The 17,833-nt window shown below is 37.6% G+C and overlaps 1 protein-coding gene across 2 annotated transcripts in view; it reads left to right on the top strand.

Annotated features, from left to right (window-relative positions):
• Positions 1-17,833, top strand: part of LOC122908525 (limbic system associated membrane protein) — a 656,564-nt gene that overhangs the window by 424,190 nt on the left and 214,541 nt on the right. The gene's annotated exons all lie outside the window — the stretch shown is intronic.

The following is a 17,833-nucleotide window of genomic DNA, read 5'->3' as shown; positions in this document are numbered from 1 at the left end:
GTGCAAAGTGAGACATACATGGAAGCTATCCTGGGGTATTTCTAAAAAGCCAGGGTAGTGTTTTCTTGAAGCATCTTTAAAAATCTGTATTTTGTTGTTGAGAATAGGGGCCTTCAGGTCATGCTAGCTCTCAAATTAATTTTTCAGGTAATTTTGGACCAACTTATGGAATGGTCTCTCATTTACTCTTACTAAAGCATTCTATTTTCTTAAGAGAGTGTCACTCAGAACCCATCCTAATTGTTAATGCATGCAACTTGTCATTTATTGACAGTATATAAAAGCAATAAATGAGGCACTTATTTAGAAGATCAACCTCAAATTCATTTCCTCTCAGAGCCATTTTATATTTCACATGGAAAAAAATGCATATGGAAGGCTGTCTGAAGTGTGAATCTCTGGGTATCACACACCTTTCCCATGGGTTAAATTAAACATCCAGCACACATTCTGCCTGGATGGAATTATATTATCCCCCAATCCCATACCACCTATTCCTTTCCAGTGTAGGATCGTTTTTACTGAATGACTATTTGGTATAAAAGCTATTGGCCCATATTTAAAGATGTTATAAAAATATCTTTTAAAATCATTGCATTTACTATAATGTTGTTTTGAGAGATTATTACTTTTATTCCAGTTTCCTTTTGAAAATGCCCTTTGAGGAAATTTCCCTTCGTTTTCAGTATTTCTAGTGCCTTTTTTTACTCAGTGGTTTGTTTTTTTATGCATAAACTCAGTGAATTTTTACAAATGATTATAAGTGCATGGAATTGACTATTACTTACCTTAGAGCCAAATTTATTGCCCATTTATAAAAGAATATAGGAAATCATTTATAAAGCACACATTAATAAAATGGATTTTAAACAAAACCTGGGATTTTATGGCATCAAATTCATAAAGAGACTATGCTCTTGCTTTCCTCTTGTTTTCTTACCATTATTTTTTATATTGTCTCAACTTTTCCAATTAATTTAAACATCTATATAAATATATTATAACCTCATTTCTTTTTGTGGAACAAGTAGTAGAGAGAAGAAGGAAAGAAGGGAGAAAGACAGATTATATTCAACTTACAAACAAGGAATGAATTAAATTAATAAAAAGACTTTCTCTTGGTATACTCACCAATACTATTAACTATTAAGTAGTTGAGCTTTTAAGAATTTTTATTATTATTTTTTTTATTTTCAGGGGGAAATGTTATTCATGACCTGAACCCAAAGATACATGCTTCTTATCCTTTGGGTTCAGAAAAATAATGAGATAGAATCAGAGTTTTAAGAATTTTCCAGGCTGGGCTCTGGAAGAGTACATCTTCACAGCTAACTCTAGTAAACTCTTTAATAATAGTGAATATCTGATTTGAATCCTGACTAACCTGGCATCCATGGTGTTTTAAAGTCAGCAATAGACCATATCTTCCAGAATAAAGGTAACATTTACATACATTCAGAGAATGCTGGACACTTCAAAATCAACTTGAAAAATCAGTGTACTCAGAGGGATTTCTAATAGCAAGGCCAGGGTTCTGCAAACTACAGTGTGTGGGCCAAATCCTGCTTGTCCCACTTTTGTACTGCATATAAGCTAAAAGTGATTTCTAAATGACTGTGTGGTTGGAAAATATCAAAAGAAGAATTTCATTTTTTGACATGCAAAAAATTTAACATTCATATTTGAGGGTCCATAAATAAAGTTTTATTGAAACATAAATATACTTATTTATTTTCGTGTTGTCTATGGGTGCTTTTGTTCTAAAACAGGAGAGTTTAGTAGTTACAACAAAGATGTTTTGGCTCACAAGGCCTAAAATATTTTGTATCCGGCCCCTTAAAAAAGTTTGCAGACCGTTGCTCAAGACTATGGCTTGGGGCACAGGCAAGGATTTTCTGCACTCCCCTATGACCCCATGAGGCTCTGAGGATAGTGTCCCTTAAGTTCCTAAATACATCTCAAGGGAAAGAACTTTATTCTTCTATATTCCTTTATCTAGGCCCTCAGTGTAGGTCAAATTCTATTCTGTCACGTGCAAAACTAGCTCCATGCTGCATTCACAAACTCAAGGGCAAACTCCAATTTCCCCTCCAAATGTTATTAATTCCCAGGCCCACTCTTTCATCTCTTTCACATCTGACCTAAATAACCACCTGATCATAATCACATTCCTGGTAACAGGAGAGAAAATTTGCCTTTACTGTTCTATAAGGGAAACTAGGTTTATCGTGGGGGTTTTGAGGGTTTTTTTTTTTTTTTTTGGGTTTTACGTGGGTTTTTTCCCTTCTTTTCCAAAGTTGGAAACAGGCAGTGATCCTTTTCAGTCTATAACATGAAACCTTTCTTGGAGGCACTCAAGGAAGAGACTCTGCTCCCTGAGTGACAGCAGAACTGCCTGCAAACCTTGGCCATGTGAGCAAAAATATCCAGCGAGCTTTGTTCAATTATTAATTGTACCTTCAACAGTATAGAGTGTGACTGCCTTGCTGAGGAAATGTACCTGTAATTAGCTCGACCCCACAGGGGCATTGAGCCATGAAAGGGGAAGATTCTATGCAGGGTTCACACATACCTGATTACCTGTCATTTGATAACACAAGGGGGAGAAAAGAAAGAGGGTGCAAGGTGTATTTTTATGAGAAGAAGAATATTTATTATCTCTTGATTTAGTTTTTTTTTTTTTTAATTTGGTTGTTTCTCTTTATTTCAACAATTGAGATTTATTTTTCAAATATACTCCAAGAGTTTTTAAGGAGGAAAGTTTTAAGAACGGTAAATCTTTTCGTATGTACATACACCTGATTTAGAAGGAGGAAAAGAGGTTGATGAATTCCGTGGTTTCTTTTCTTATATTTCTGATTTCTTAATTTTTTCTCTTCTCTCCAGTTATTCTGCATAATCAAAATGATATGTCACGTATGTCGTTGTTAAATGTGACCTATTTTCTCCCTTAATTAAGTTAGACTTTCATAATCCTGTAACTCCCAGAGGGCAATTGCACCGTAACATGTATTTTCTACGGAGTGTTTGATCTCCCTTCTGTGAGCAATGCTGTGCCCATCTTCATTTAACTTTGTTTCTCCATCTTTCTTTTCACATTCCAGAGGAAGTCCCTTTCTCTAGTGTGCCTCACGTGGTATCAGGATTGCCCAGGGTTAAAGAAGGAGTTTCTATGCATTTCATTTCTACAAAGGTTTTTTGCATTGTCAGTAGCTTTCTATACCCGAAAAACTCGGGCACAGTGAGGACTTAGCCCTGTAGGCTGAGAACAACTTAGGACGTACTGTAAAATTCTCTTGTCCAGAGAAAAAGCTAGATTTGACATCAATATGGAATATAAAAATATCGCTTAAGAAATATTTTGTGTTTTAATAGGGTAGGTGGGAAAACATTGTTCTGGAAGGAGTTAAGAGGACTGCAGGGTGTCTGGAATCCCATTTCTCATTGGATGTTGGGTTTTAATCATTTGGTCGGAGTTTCCCTTTCAGTTCTTTTCCAAATTTGAATCCTTGCCTGATGATACTCTTGAATTTCATGAATGCTCTAGCCCTATCTGTCTTTCTTCTAATATTATAGACTAACCAATCATTAATATATATAGCCTAGACTCTATCCTCATCAGTTCAGGAAAAATATATAATGTTAAATGAAACTCATTTCTTTAAGTTGTTTTCCAGAGGTATGTGTTGCAAGTAACTAATATCAGCTCTTTTTAGTTAGCATGTTAGAATTAGTATGACTTCGTATTTCACAGAGAGAACATATGATCTGCAGTTCAAGCTTGAGGATATTCTTTCTCTGGGGTTTTCTTGTATGGATATTCCAGAAGGTTCTTTGAGTTAATCTTTGTCATATATAGATGTGGAAGAATCAAACTGGTGACTTCACAGATAAAGGCTCTTGACCATATAGTAATAATTTAAGTGAGAATAATGATTCAACCTTTTATGTTGATTGCTTTCATTTGTGTCTTGCATCTGAGAAAAATTCCATTTTCCCCTTACAAAAATCAGAAAAATAAATAAAAAATCTTGCTCTATCAATATCTTACTTCTATATTATTTTAAAATATGTTATTCACCAATACAAAATAATATTCAGATTAATCTTTATCTCCATGTCACAGTTTGTTCTTTTGGCCAAAAAAAAATATATATATATATTCATAAAAGCTCCCTTTGTTAAAGAACAAAATGAAAAGAAAGATAGACATGGTCCCTGCATGAATGGAGTTTATAGTTCAACAAGAAAGCAGAGCATTGAATTAATAATCACATGAATAACCACTTAATTAGATTTATACAGCATAAAGAAAAATTATAGCATTCAATAAGACCATAAAACAGGACCATATAGCAAAATCTGCAAGGCCAGCAAATCTCTCCTGAGGGGAGCATATGCTGAGACCTTAAGGATGAATATGACCAGGCCAAGAAAAGAAGAGAGTGAAAAGTATCCTAGGCAGAGAAGAGAGTGTATATAATGATACATTTAAGAATACAGGCAAGCATCTTTGTGTGAAACCATGATGTTCGTGGGTTTTCTTTTTATATATACTTGATTCTTTAAACACATATTATTATTTCTTTTTACCCTTTTATTTTAAAAAGATTTTATTTATTTATTTGACAGAGATCACAAGTAGGCAGAGAGGCAGGCAGAGAGAGAGAGGAGGAAGCAGGCTCCCTGCTGAGCAGAGAGCCCGATGTGGGGCTTGATCCCAGGACTCTGAGATCATGACCTGAGCCAAAGACAGAGGCTTAACCCACTGAGCCACCCAGGTGCCCCTCTTTTTACTTTTTAAAATATTCTGGTTTTCCCTTTCAAAGAGTGGAAAAATAAAGAGAAATCTTGCTATATTTTCTTTTCAGTGCCTTACTTGTGGATTGGTTTTAAATATCAAAATAGCATATACTAGTGTATATGCCATAATACATACCGGGATATGTACATGTTCCCAGTGTGGCAGGCATATAGGCAGTTCTTTATGTGTATGAATATCTTAAATTTAGGTCAGAAACGTATTCTTTTCCCAAACAGGTCATTCCATAATAGCTTAATCAAGTAAATACAAATTCCCTTCCGGTAGCCTTATTATTAAAACAATTGGGTAATTTAGAAAATGAACACGATAAAATTTAACCACATGATCATCGGTCTCCAAACCTTAAAATCCTGGATAGACTCCCAATAAGTGACACCAGCAACCTTTGAGCCATGGAAAGGGCTCCACAACCAGATGTGCTGGCCATTCACATAATGTTGGACAAATGCTTTCCTGCCACCTCAGCACCCCACTCTTACCCTATCCAGATTTGTCATCAGATGGCCAGAGTACTCAGCCCGAGGAGAAATGAATCACCTTAGATGTGTCCTTGGGGGGACTAGCTAGGACTTGGGTGCTCTAGGACATTTTGGAAGCTTAGGTCAAGAAGGGACAATATGGCTTAATTATAAACTTTGCACATGAATTACAGAGTTCACATCTCCCAGAATCTCACCACTTCAAATATTTGTTGCCATTATTCCAAATAGTCTGTATTTTACAATTTAATAGAGATAAAAATAGAATTTGTCAAAAGTAATCGTGAGAATTAAGGTAAAGTTCTTAATACATATTGTGTCAGATAGTATTGATACTATTTTTATTTATTTTAATTATTAGTTATCCATATATCACCTTTATACAGTGATAACTTGGAGGGAGACTGATAATTTAATTGAAAATAACCTAATGTCGTCTTTATCCATCCCAACACAACAACCAGGGAGATTTTTAAAAATGCCCTCTCATCAAAGCGAGTCTTAATATTTTAGGTCTCATATCGTGTTACATTATATTTGCATCAACATACCCATTTAAGGCATTCCTTTCTTCGAAAGGGCATGACAACATCTTATTAGGGCAAGATTTTCTAGCATGCTTTATCAATGTGTTCATTCCTCTATGGGAAAGTTTCTCGGAATCTGGCTGTATAACAGCAATTACCTTATTTACTGTAACTATGTAGAATCTATAGGTTGTAAATTACAATGCTTACTATTTTTTGAAAAAATTGGTCTTCTAGGTGATGATTATGCCAAAACAACAACAACAACAAAAAGTTCGGCAGTATTTGGGAGAAATTCATTGAACAGGAACAGAAAGGCTGCATCATAAAAACAAAACAAAAAGAAAATGGTAAATTATAGAGCTTTTTCAGAGAAGCATATTAAAAAGATCAAAGTAATCATAGAATTTTTGAAAAGGGCAGATATTAGTAGAGTGAAATTCATCAAGACAAGTGCAGGTGGATTTACCTGGAGCCAAACAAACTGCTATGGAAGAGGAGACAATAGGACTCACATTGCATTTGATAAAGTTTACTTACAGAAGAGAAAGTCAGAGTAGGGTGTATAATTCTGTGGACCACCCACAATTAACTTTGGAATCTCGACTGTGGATGTCAGCTAGGGGCTATCTTATGATCCCTCAGGAGATGTCAGAGTAAGACTGATTTAGATCCTTGCTAAGAGGGGCAATCCTGGGTCCCTGAATCAAGGCATTTACCCAAGGTGGTCAGAAGCAAAGCGGTTAGAAGACAAGTTCCAAGAGATTGTGAACAGAGCAGATACAAATTGTCTAAGCCAGAAACTTGAGAGTGATCCTAGCCTCTTTTGCTTTCTTTTCCCCAGCAATAATTCATTAGACACATTGTCTTGATTCTGCATCCTCACGGGCCATCAATCTATTCCTCTTCCCACTGTCAGAGTATAGCTACACCAACATTTTCTCACCTGTACTTCAGTTCTCCAGTTGAACCCTTTGCTACTAGGTATTTCCCCCCTCCTACAAAAACACTATCTCTTAGTATAAAATTGGTCAAACCCTGACTGATTTCCTTATTTTCCAATGCTTTGGGATCAAGTTCAAATTACTTAACATGGCCTTAAAGCCCTTCATTCAACTTCTTCTCCTGTGTATAAAGTCCTAACACTCTGCTTAATGCATTAAGTAAATTATACTACTTTTTCAAGAATATGCCTTGTTCCTTGCTTTTGGGCTTTCACACATCCTGGTCTTTTGTCCTAAAACATGATTTTCATGTCATCTATATCATCATTTTGCCAGCACAACTTCTTACAAGATCTTCAAAATGACACTTTCTCCAAGAAGCCACATAATAGAACTAACAAAATTACATTTTAATTATGTATAATCTCTAGATTGTAATATCTGTAAAAATGCAGAAACTATGTCCTACTCATATGGATATTCTCAGAACATTGTATTCAGCCTATTAGTCAATCAATTAATTGAGTTATTTAGGTAAGGGCTTTTTAAAAATAGTGTTATTGAGAACTCACAGCATGAAGTGTGAACTAAATACACTTAATAAGTGATTAAAGCATGAATGAATGGAAAACAAACTTCAAAGAATACAACAGAATAGAACTAAATAGAACTAAAGCTATCTAATAGTTTTATTAGTTTCTTGAAGAGAAGGTTTTAGAAATTTCAAGAAAGTTCTCTGTCTAAGCCCTATTCACATCCTTTCTCCTCATGTTGCCTTGATGTTCGGATCTGGTTCTAAATCTTGTTATTCACTAGGCTCCACAGAATGCTCTGAAATCTTCACATTTTTATATCAGATCTTCAGATAGTCTTTATATCACCCAATTATTATTAGCAATTGTTCATTTCCTTCTAAACAGTTATCACAGAGCAATTGTCTTAAACATTTGTTTACTTTCTTACTATTTTCCTCATGAAATCAGACCCCTGCATATCCTTAGTCCTCATTATAGTGCCTGGCACAGGAAATACTCAATAAATACTTATTGAATGAATTAGCGAATTATTTATTCCAGACAAAAATCAGACTCTGTGTTAGACACTGCGCACAGTTTAGACTTTAAGAACAGAATGTATGTACATATATATATTATATACATTCTATGTATATATGTACATGTATACATATATACATTATATATACATAATGAACTAGTCCTTATTATATATTATAGATACAGATACAGATATAGATAACTAGTGCTATAATGGGGGCTGGGAGTTTGGTGACAGAAGATCAGGTCTACCCTGGTTTTTACAGTATGGAATAGTAGAGAATAGGTCGAGTCAACCTGAAAAAGGATCCTCCACAGGAGGGCTGTAAGTTTTATAAAACCCCCTATGATTCACTGTTCTAAACTATTACAGGAGCAGCCACCTGTGGCATAATTTTCATCTCCACTACTAGAAAATCAACAGGATTTCCAAATTTGACTGATCATCAGAATTAACTGGAGAAAGAAAGTTTTTAAACATACAGATTCCCTGGCTCAGCCCACACATAAAATGTCTCTTCCAGTGAAATTCCGGGATTCGGTGGGAGTAAAGCCTCCCAGTGAGTCCGGTGAGCAGCCAGACTAGCAGAATGATGACTGTCTAAGCACAGGAGGGCAAGATCTAAAGGAGTGTTTCTTCAACTTTATTGTGCTGGAAAGCCATCTGGAGGATCCTGTTAAAATGCAGATTCTGATTCACTGGGCTGGGGATGGGGCCTGAAATTCTGCCTTTCTAACAAACAACTGGTGGTAATATGGGTGCCGCAAGTGCGTGGACCACATTTTAAGCATCATCTTGGATCCTGAGATCAGAATAGGTTGGAAGACAGCAGGATATATAGTCCCACGACGTACACAGTATTCACCAAATAATATTACAGTGTTTTATATAGTAATTTCTCTGTTCCACCCCAGAAACTCAGAGCTGATTCAGAGAATAATAAAAATCACTGTAGTTTGGAGAAATGGGATCGATCCTTGCCTGTCAAGCTCGGACGATGAGCAACAGAATCGACATCAGCTTGGAGCTTCATAGAAATGCAGACTATTGGACCCCATTCCAGACCCACTGAATCAGAATCTACATTCATTCTATCAAGATCCCCTGGTGAATTGTATGCACATTCAACTTTGAAAAGCCCTGGTCTAGGGATGAAGTGTCTTTCTATGTATGCAGAAAAAGCTGCTTTCCTAAGAACTTAAAGTGTAGAAATGAAAGTGCTTTCCCCACTTTCCTACTAACTAGTAACCCTGAACTTTACCCCTTTCTCCCTTCCCTCTAAATGTATTTCTACTAAGAAACCAGGAAAAAAAAAAATGGTATAGGGGCGAGGATAGGGTTACAATACTGAACCATTGAATATTTATCACTTGGAAAGGAGAGCATCCCATGATTTCCCTACTTTATCAGATGCTGCTAAATATTGCAGGAAAATTTAGCCTAGCATATGAAGAAATACTGCCTGAATGACAGGAGCCACTTTTCTCATCATCTTTCATAATGGCTTTATCTGCAAAATGTAGACAATATTACATGCCCTACCCACCTCATGCTCTTGCTCTGAAGCACCAAACGAGATAATGAATATGTAAATAGTGTGAAAAGTGTTAAGACTCTCCACAACTGTAAGCAGTTAAGAGAAAGAGTAAGTTGGTAGAAAGAACACAGAGGGAGAAAACCCAAGTTCAAGACTCTGCTCTCAACAGTTTACCTTTTTGGGGGATTTGTGGGTAAGTCCTCTAAGCTCTCTGCTTTTTTTTTTTTATTTTTAAAGATTTTATTTATTTATTTGACAGAGAGAGATCACAAGTAGGCAGAGAGGCAGGCAGAGAGAGAGAGAGGAGGAAGCAGGCTCCCTGCTGAGCAGAGAGCCCGATGCGGGACTCGATCCCAGGACCCTGAGATCATGACCTGAGCTGAAGGCAGCGGCTTTACCCACTGAGCCACCCAGGCGCCCAGCTCTCTGCTTTTTAATCCAGAAAATATGAATATAATGTCTGCTCACTACCAGGGTTCCTGTGTTGTCTTCCATGATACAATGTATATGAAAATGATTTATGAGTAATAAGGCATTATTTAAGTGTTGTTATTACTATTATCTTAGATTCTGTAAAGGAAAAGACGGACTTTAATTAGAGTAGTCTTTTTTGTTACCATTTGAATAGTGGAAAGGTCTACCAGATAATAAAGTCCTCCATTTGACCAAAATAAGTAGTAAAACCAAAGTCTCTAAAGAGTATAAAGCAGTGATTCTTGGAGTGTGTTCCCTAAACCAGCAGCATCAGCATCACTTAAAAACTTGTTAGACCTGCAAAGTATCCAACCCCAATGACAGATCTGTAAGAATCAGAAACTCTAAGCCCCATGATCTGTAGTGTAACAAGTCCACCAAGTGATTCTGATACACAATAAATTTGGAGACCCCCTACACTAAAAATACTTCTTTTTGAAATAGGCAGGATGGTGTGCTGCTTTTTACCAAGCATGAGTATAGAAACACTTGAGATTCTTTCTGTGTAATAATAAATCAATAGAAAATGTTTTGATGACCTGGTGGGTGTGGGTGTGGGATATGTGGTGTGTACGTTTAAAACTATTTGATATATAGGGCCCCAGTGGCCTAATGGATAAGGCACTGGCCTCCTAAAACTATTTGATATATAAAAGCACTATCCCATCTCTGTGGTTAGAATTTTTATCACTTCAGATGAAGAGGCTTAGAAGTAACAACTGCACAGAAATCCCCACTTTGTTTTTCTCCATCTACAGTCTAATGATGTTTGATCCTTTCAAATATGCATGCATTTCTGAAGCCCTCATCCTTCCCTAAGAATATTCATTTTCAAGTCTCCCCGTACACTGAGGTTGCAATTAATTCTGAGAAAACAAAGAAACCTCATTTGGTAACTCAAATGGTATGGCTCTGCCTGCAGAAGACATGCCCGTAAAATGACCCCATGTCACGTAAGAAACATTAGTGAGAAGCAGACTCCTTTATAAAAAGCACCTGGCCATTTCCTTCCTTTGCCTTCATTCACCTACCTTTATTTTATGGATCAAATCAGGTGTTTTTCTCAAGTTGTTTGACAATTCAAAAGCCCAGAACACTCTGTGAAATCATGAGTGTTAAATTGTGACTTAGTCTGCAGTTGACTAAAGTGTTAAAATCTAATGAAGGGAAGAGAAAAGGAAAAAAAAAAAAACTTTAATAATTCAGTTGGCAAATATCAATGCAAATCAGATCTAATTCTTCAAGGTATTCTAGTAATAAAAACAGAAATGTCAATCTTTGAATGACATCAGTCCTTTTTTTTTTTTTTTTTTTAATTTTTGGGGGACCTGGTCACTGAGGCTTTGTGCTGTTTTGACTGTGGAAAGACAGATCCAGATCAGGAAATGAGGGATTTGAAAAGCAGACAGGAAAATAGTTACTGAAAGTTAGTCTTCATAAAGCAATCCAAGAGATAGTTTGCATTTTTAAAAATTCCTCCCACCTGATAGATCAGATAGATAGATAGATAGATAGGCAGGTAGATGATAGATTTATAGATATATAGATGGATGGATAGGTATACAGATGGATGGATGGATGGATAGAGTGAGTGAGTGACCCAGCCATGGGAAAATTGCTTTGAATTGCAACAAGTTATAAATTCCAGAATTTCACCTTAGAATAAAAATCATTCCAAATATAACATATGGTACTAAGGACCTGGTTGCCCATAGCTTAGGGTCACTTGGGATGGATACAGAGATGGACAGTTTTGGGGGTAACTCTGATAGCATGCTTTGTAGCCATCTGGGAGAAGATAGGTGAAATCATCTCATTCCTCAAAGAGAAAAAAGGAGGATATCTTTTTATTTTCCAGTGAGTAATTAATTTTGATGACAATGCTTGCCATACTTATAATGACTCCTATAAGCCCACTTACTTAAAATAGTTTAATAAGCCCACTTATTTTTTTTGAACTGTCACTATAGTGTATTAGTCATCTTAGGCTGCCCTAATAAAATATCATAAACCAGGAGTGCTTAAACAACAGAGATTTAGTTTCTCACAATTCTGGATGTTAGAAGTCCATGACTAGGTGGCAACATGGTCAGTTTCTGGTGGGAGCTCTCTTCCTAACTAGTAGGAGGCCAGCATCTCCCTATGTGCTCACCAGACTTCTTCCCACAGAATGGGAGAGTAAGCAGACTCTTTGGTATCTCTTATTATAAAGGCCCTAGTCCCACCATGAAGGTCTCACCCTCATGACCCATCAAAACCTAATTACTTCCCAAAGGGCCCATTTCTAAATATCATCACATTGGAAGTTAGGGCTTCAGATAAGAATTTGAGGGAAACACTAGTGAGTCCAGACCATTTAGTATCTGATCTCACAAGGCTGACCACCTGGACTCCTGGCTTACCTGTCTTTCTCTGAGCTTCTGAGCACCTGAGACTTGCCATGGCTCTGTTGTCACATTTCTTTAAGACTGGAAAGATCCCGGAGTAAAATCCTCTCTTAACTCAGGATATGCAGCCATCATCCAAGACCAAGTGGGAATGGCCTTACCACTCTATTGCTTGCTCCCCTCCCTGAATCTAAATGTTCTGTCAATAGAGGAAAGGCGTCTTCTTCATAATGCCAGAGAACCAGTAGGAGACCAAAGCACGCCCCGTTCAGTTATCCCTATAACACCCCCAGGCCAGGCTGACGAGAAAAATTTTTTTAATGGTGTGAGCAGTTGTAACTCTACCAATGGCAGTTAGATCGCTGGAAGAAGTGATTCCCCCATAACATGTAAGCACTCTAAGGTCCCCAACAACTCAACGACTAGGTGTCAGAGTGGATCAGGGGCTGTGCTCAGGAGGCAGACTCAACAACTGGGTGTCAGAGTGGATCAGGGGCTGTGCTGAGGCTAATGTGCTAAACCTTTATGAATGTATGGGATCAGGAGGGAGACAAACCATAAGAGACTCTTAATCTCACAAAACAAACTGAGGGTTGCTGCGGGGAGGAGAGTAGGGAGAGGGTGGTTGGGTTATGGATACTGGGGAGGGTATGTGTTATAGTGAGTGCTGTGAAATGTGTAAGCCTGACAATTCACAGACCTGTACCCCTGGGGCAAATAATACATTATATGTTAATAAAAATAATTAATTTAAAGAAAAGAAAAAATAGATTAAAAAAAAGAATGTATGGGATTCCTTACTCAGTTCTGTTTCTTCTCCATGGTGTGGTTCTGCCAAGAAAGTGTCTAATAGCAGCAGTAACCCATAATCTTATTAAACCAGTCTGTCTGGGGTGGGTGCTTGGCTGACTACAGGAGGCGTGAAGGGCTGCTTTACCATGGCGGTCTGTGACCATCACATCTTGCTTCTGACCTAATTCTAATAGAATCTTCTTAGAGAGATGGGCAAAGAGTTGTTTTAGCAGACCCAGAAATCCATTTGTGATCTCAGCTGCTTAAGGTGGTACCTTTCTGAGTTCAAACAGATTCTCATTATCTACCAAAACTCCAAGCTAAAGAGCTTGTTCCTTATCTTTCTTTAGAGCTCCTATAAGTGAGTTCCATGAGATTTGTATAAATAAAAATGATTATTCAGTTCTTTTCTCACCACATGTTTGTTTGTTTTACTGTTATTGTTACTATTATTACTGCTACTTGTAAGTACTTGCCGCCTTGTAAGTTTGAACTACCATTGTCAATGGTGGAATGCCTACCTACCAGTCATGTTTACATTCTGCATTTGTAAATGCCAATTTTTATCAGATCTACTGGCCAATCATCCATGAATAATTCCGTGAATCTTCAGAACCCATTCCCAACCCAAGCCCAGAGGCAATCATTTACAAGTTAAGAACTGGGCCTGAGACCATTGCCAAGGCACATTCTTGGCTTTGATGAGGGACAAAGCAAAATCTACCAGATATTAATAGGTTATTTGTAAGAATTTATCCTCCTGTTAGCCTTTCATAGGAAACCAATGAACATAATGAAACATGCAACAAGTGATAAAAGATTACTTACACATTTATTCACACAGTTATACATTTATATACATATGTTTGCTTATATTACTTGTGTGACTTTGATATTATTGTACCTTTTAGGTTTTTAAAAATAAACATTCCAATACCTTGGGATTTCTCAGTTTGCACCAGTAAGAAACTAAGGTATAAAGCTGCATTCGTACGACCCAGTTGTAGTCACAAATCACGCAGTTTTCTTTAGTAATGTTCATCAAACTATTCTATTCTATTTTATTCTGATATCTGCACCATCAAATACATCTGTGTATTAGTTTTCTAGAGCTGCCACAGCAAATTATTACCAGCATAGTGGCTTAAAACAAAGCAGTGTATCTCTAACATTGTTCTGGAGGCCAGAAGTGTAGTCAGGGTGTCAACAGGGCAACACCCCCTCTGAAGGCTCAAGGAGAAGGTCCTTCCTTGCCTCTTCCAGCTTCTAATGGCTTCCGGTCTTTCTTGGCTTGTAGCACCTTACCCCCAGTCTCAGCTTGTGCCCTCACATGGTCTTTTCCTGCATGTCCTTGTGTCCATGTGTCTCAGCTCTCCCTTTCCATTCTCTTATAAGGGCACCGGTCATTGGATTTAAGTTTCACCCTAAATCCAGGATGATCTCATTTCAAGATCCTTAAATTAAATACCTCCGCAAAGATTCTTTTTTCCAAATATACTCACTCTCATTGGCTCTCGGGGGTTAGGATTTGGACAAATTTTGTCGGGGGCTACCATTCAACCTACTACAATCTGCTCTGCAAAGGAAAAAAAAAAAAAAAAAACTTAGAGAATAATGATATTCGAGTGGAACAAACCCAAATGACTTTTGAAAGGCGAAGTGTGGGAAGCTCCAGGTACTGCCATATTCAAATTAACTGTAATTAGATCTTGCCTTTATTATCAAGTGAGCTGAGGAGAACAGATTTTATATACTGAACAGTTCTCTGAGTTTGCCTATAAAGACCAAGATCTTTATAGAAAAACATAAAAGAAGTACACGTTGTTGCTAAGAGGATAAAATTAGGAAGTAGGCCAGCCTGGTTTGGAGTTTTAGATAGGATTTGCTAACTGTGTGACTATGGCAAAATGTCTTCCTTCAGACACATAATGACCCACAGATGAGGGGGAAGGGAAATAGAACTTTCTCATTCTTGTTGTGGAAATTAAAGAGATGGTGTTCATGAAGCACTTCCCACAGTACCTGACCTGTTAAGCTCTTAATAAAAATAGTCACTGTTATTGTTGTTCCATTGAAATTTCTAATGGGAAAAGTGTGGTCTCTGTGCAAAGGCACCAATCTGCAAGTGACCCTGCAGTACAAAGGACCCCTCCCCCCCAAAAAAACAAGTCAGCCAACAGTGACACATTTTCATCTTTCCGTCAGTGTTTTAGCTGTAGAGGAATTTTTGCGTATCTTAACTGGGCTTGAACACAGTGAAATGATGGATCTTGTTCCTTCGAACATTGCTTATAATAGATCTGTCAGGTGTCCTATTTAAACCCTAATGGTTTTGCAAATAGCAGGGATTACGAAACACCCAAATTCGAGGTAAAAAAAAAAAAAATCAAACATAAATTAGAGGCAAGCAGTCATTGTGAATTTAGGGTAAAAGGTTAGCCAAGAGGACATTTGTCTATAGCTGAGAAACAGAAGCCCCATCTGGGTTGACCTGCATGAACTTTCTTCCTACCTGAACATCTTGTCCACACAGGGGTAACCTCCTATAGCCCTTGGCTAGTGTCCCTTACCTAACCTTAGTCATACTTTCTGTTATCCTCTGGGTGCACTGGGATGTTTTTTCTAAGGGAGGCTTTCCTGTTTCTGTAGCAAAGCACAGAGGGAAATAGGGTGCATGGTATAGCTGGGCAAGCAGCCAAACCTACACATTCAAAAGGCCTGTCAGATGGCAGCCAAAGTTTCTTTCAGCCTGGCTTTCTGCCACCTCATTTCTCCTTCCTAATCTCCTTTTGTGTTCTCCACTGTCTGGCACCAGGAAAATATTCTCCATCATTTTCTTTCTTCCTCTTATGCTTTAACTTCAAGTTGTTCTAATACCCTAAGTCAAGGCTTTAAGAAACAGAAGTTTAAGTAACTTCCATCACTGGTGCCTAAGTATACGTGGTACAGCTCTTCTCTTGAGCTTGGACCCCTTGGCTCAATATTAGTAGAGGCTCTGTGTGAAATTACTTCCTTCAATCTCATGAACTTCAGTAGTTTTCATTTCAGGATCGCCCAACCCCTCATATATGAAAAGAGACTGTTGCTTCCAGAAATTGGAAGCCAATAAGCAAAGTCAGAGGAGGAGAACAATATGGTGAGTGAGTTCTTGTTAAGGGTGTGTGGTAGACAGAATAATGTTCCCATGAGATGTTCACATTCTGATCTCCAGAACCTGTGACTATATTAACCTACATGGCAAAAAGGACTTTGCAGGTGTGATTAAATTGAGATTTTTGGAGGTGGGGAGAATATTCTGGATTACCTGGGTGAGCCCATTATAATCACAAAGGTCCTGATGGGTGGAAGGAAAGAAGATCAGGGTGAGGAAGAAGATATGATCACAAAAACAAGGGTTATAATCCCAGAAAGATTTGGAGAGGCCACACTGCTGGCAGGAAGACAGAGGAGGAACCACAGGCCAGAGACTGCGGGCAGTTTCTAGAAGCTGGAAAAAGGCAAGCAAACAGTGTCTCACCTAATGCCTCCAGAATGAGTGTAACTCTGTTGACAGTTCAATTTTAAGTCTCATGAGACCCATTTTGGGTTTTCTACCTTCAGAACCGTAAATGGCTTTATGTTTTAAGCCACTAAATTTATAGCAGTAATGGGAAACTAATACAAGGAGTCACCCCTTGCCATTATTCATAAGCAGACACACAATTATGTAAAATTAGTTTGAACTGTTTTAGGGGAAAATAAGATACTGAAATGTCTTTACAGAATTACTTGTTTTGGCATAATGGGCAATTGAAATGCTCTGATCAATGGTATCATCACATATTTTATTACTGGTGGCTAATATTCAAAGAGTTGTATTTTGATAAAATATAATACAAAAAATATACTAAAGGAAACTCCTTCCCCCTCCCCCTTTTTTTTATTCTGGTAAGTGATCCACAAAGCACTGCCTCAAGGTAGTCTTTGTGATCATCAATTACCATTGTAACATTGAATCACCTACTAGTGATACCATTTCCAGTTGATGAACACCAGGCAAACTATCATTTATTATGATCCAGTAACTCAACCATGTCTGTTAACTACAACGTTGGGAGTATTGCCTGCTTCAGAATTAAAATTTACTCATTTTCAGTATTTCCCTTGAAATTTCCTGGAGAGTGATAGGATGAGAGATAAAAGGAAGTCTCATGGTTGCAATTAAGTGCAACTTTTGAAATACTGAAACTCGAACTTACCATCAGCTAGAACAGGGGTTAGGTAAGCCGTTGTTTTCAGTCTTCTTTGATGAGCATGTGAGATGTCCTTGATTCCTGGGATTATGAACCTGCTATACAAACGCATTATTTTTCGTCCTAACACTTGATAAAATGTGAGTTACTTGAGGGAAGAGCCAATATCTCCTTTTTCACTCCCCTTCTCCATATGTTATACCTAATGACACTTTATTGAATAGAACCAGGTTCTCAGCAAATACTCCATGAACAAATAAGTTAATGTTGAATTCCTTAAATAACAATAGCTACCATTGGTGCAGCACTCCACATTCAACGTGCTTCCCCACCCGGATACAGCGCAAGGTATGCATCCTCATTTGAGGAGACACAATGCTAATGAATGAGGTCCCTAGAGTTGAACAGCCTGGGTGAAAACTAGACTCCGTCACCCTCATCTGGGGCTGTGGAGGAAATTCACCTCAGATTCTCATACCTCAGTTTCCTTGTCTCCAAAAAAAAAAAAAAAGGTAAGGCTTTTGCCTATCTTACTGGGTTATTGTGAAGATTAAGCAAGTTAATACTGACACGTGCTCTA

Source organism: Neovison vison, chromosome 6, assembly GCF_020171115.1.
Source record: "Neovison vison isolate M4711 chromosome 6, ASM_NN_V1, whole genome shotgun sequence".
NCBI lineage: Eukaryota > Metazoa > Chordata > Mammalia > Carnivora > Mustelidae > Neogale > Neogale vison.
The sequence above is the reverse complement of the archived record's forward strand: the minus strand, read 5'-3'. Positions and strand labels throughout refer to the sequence as shown.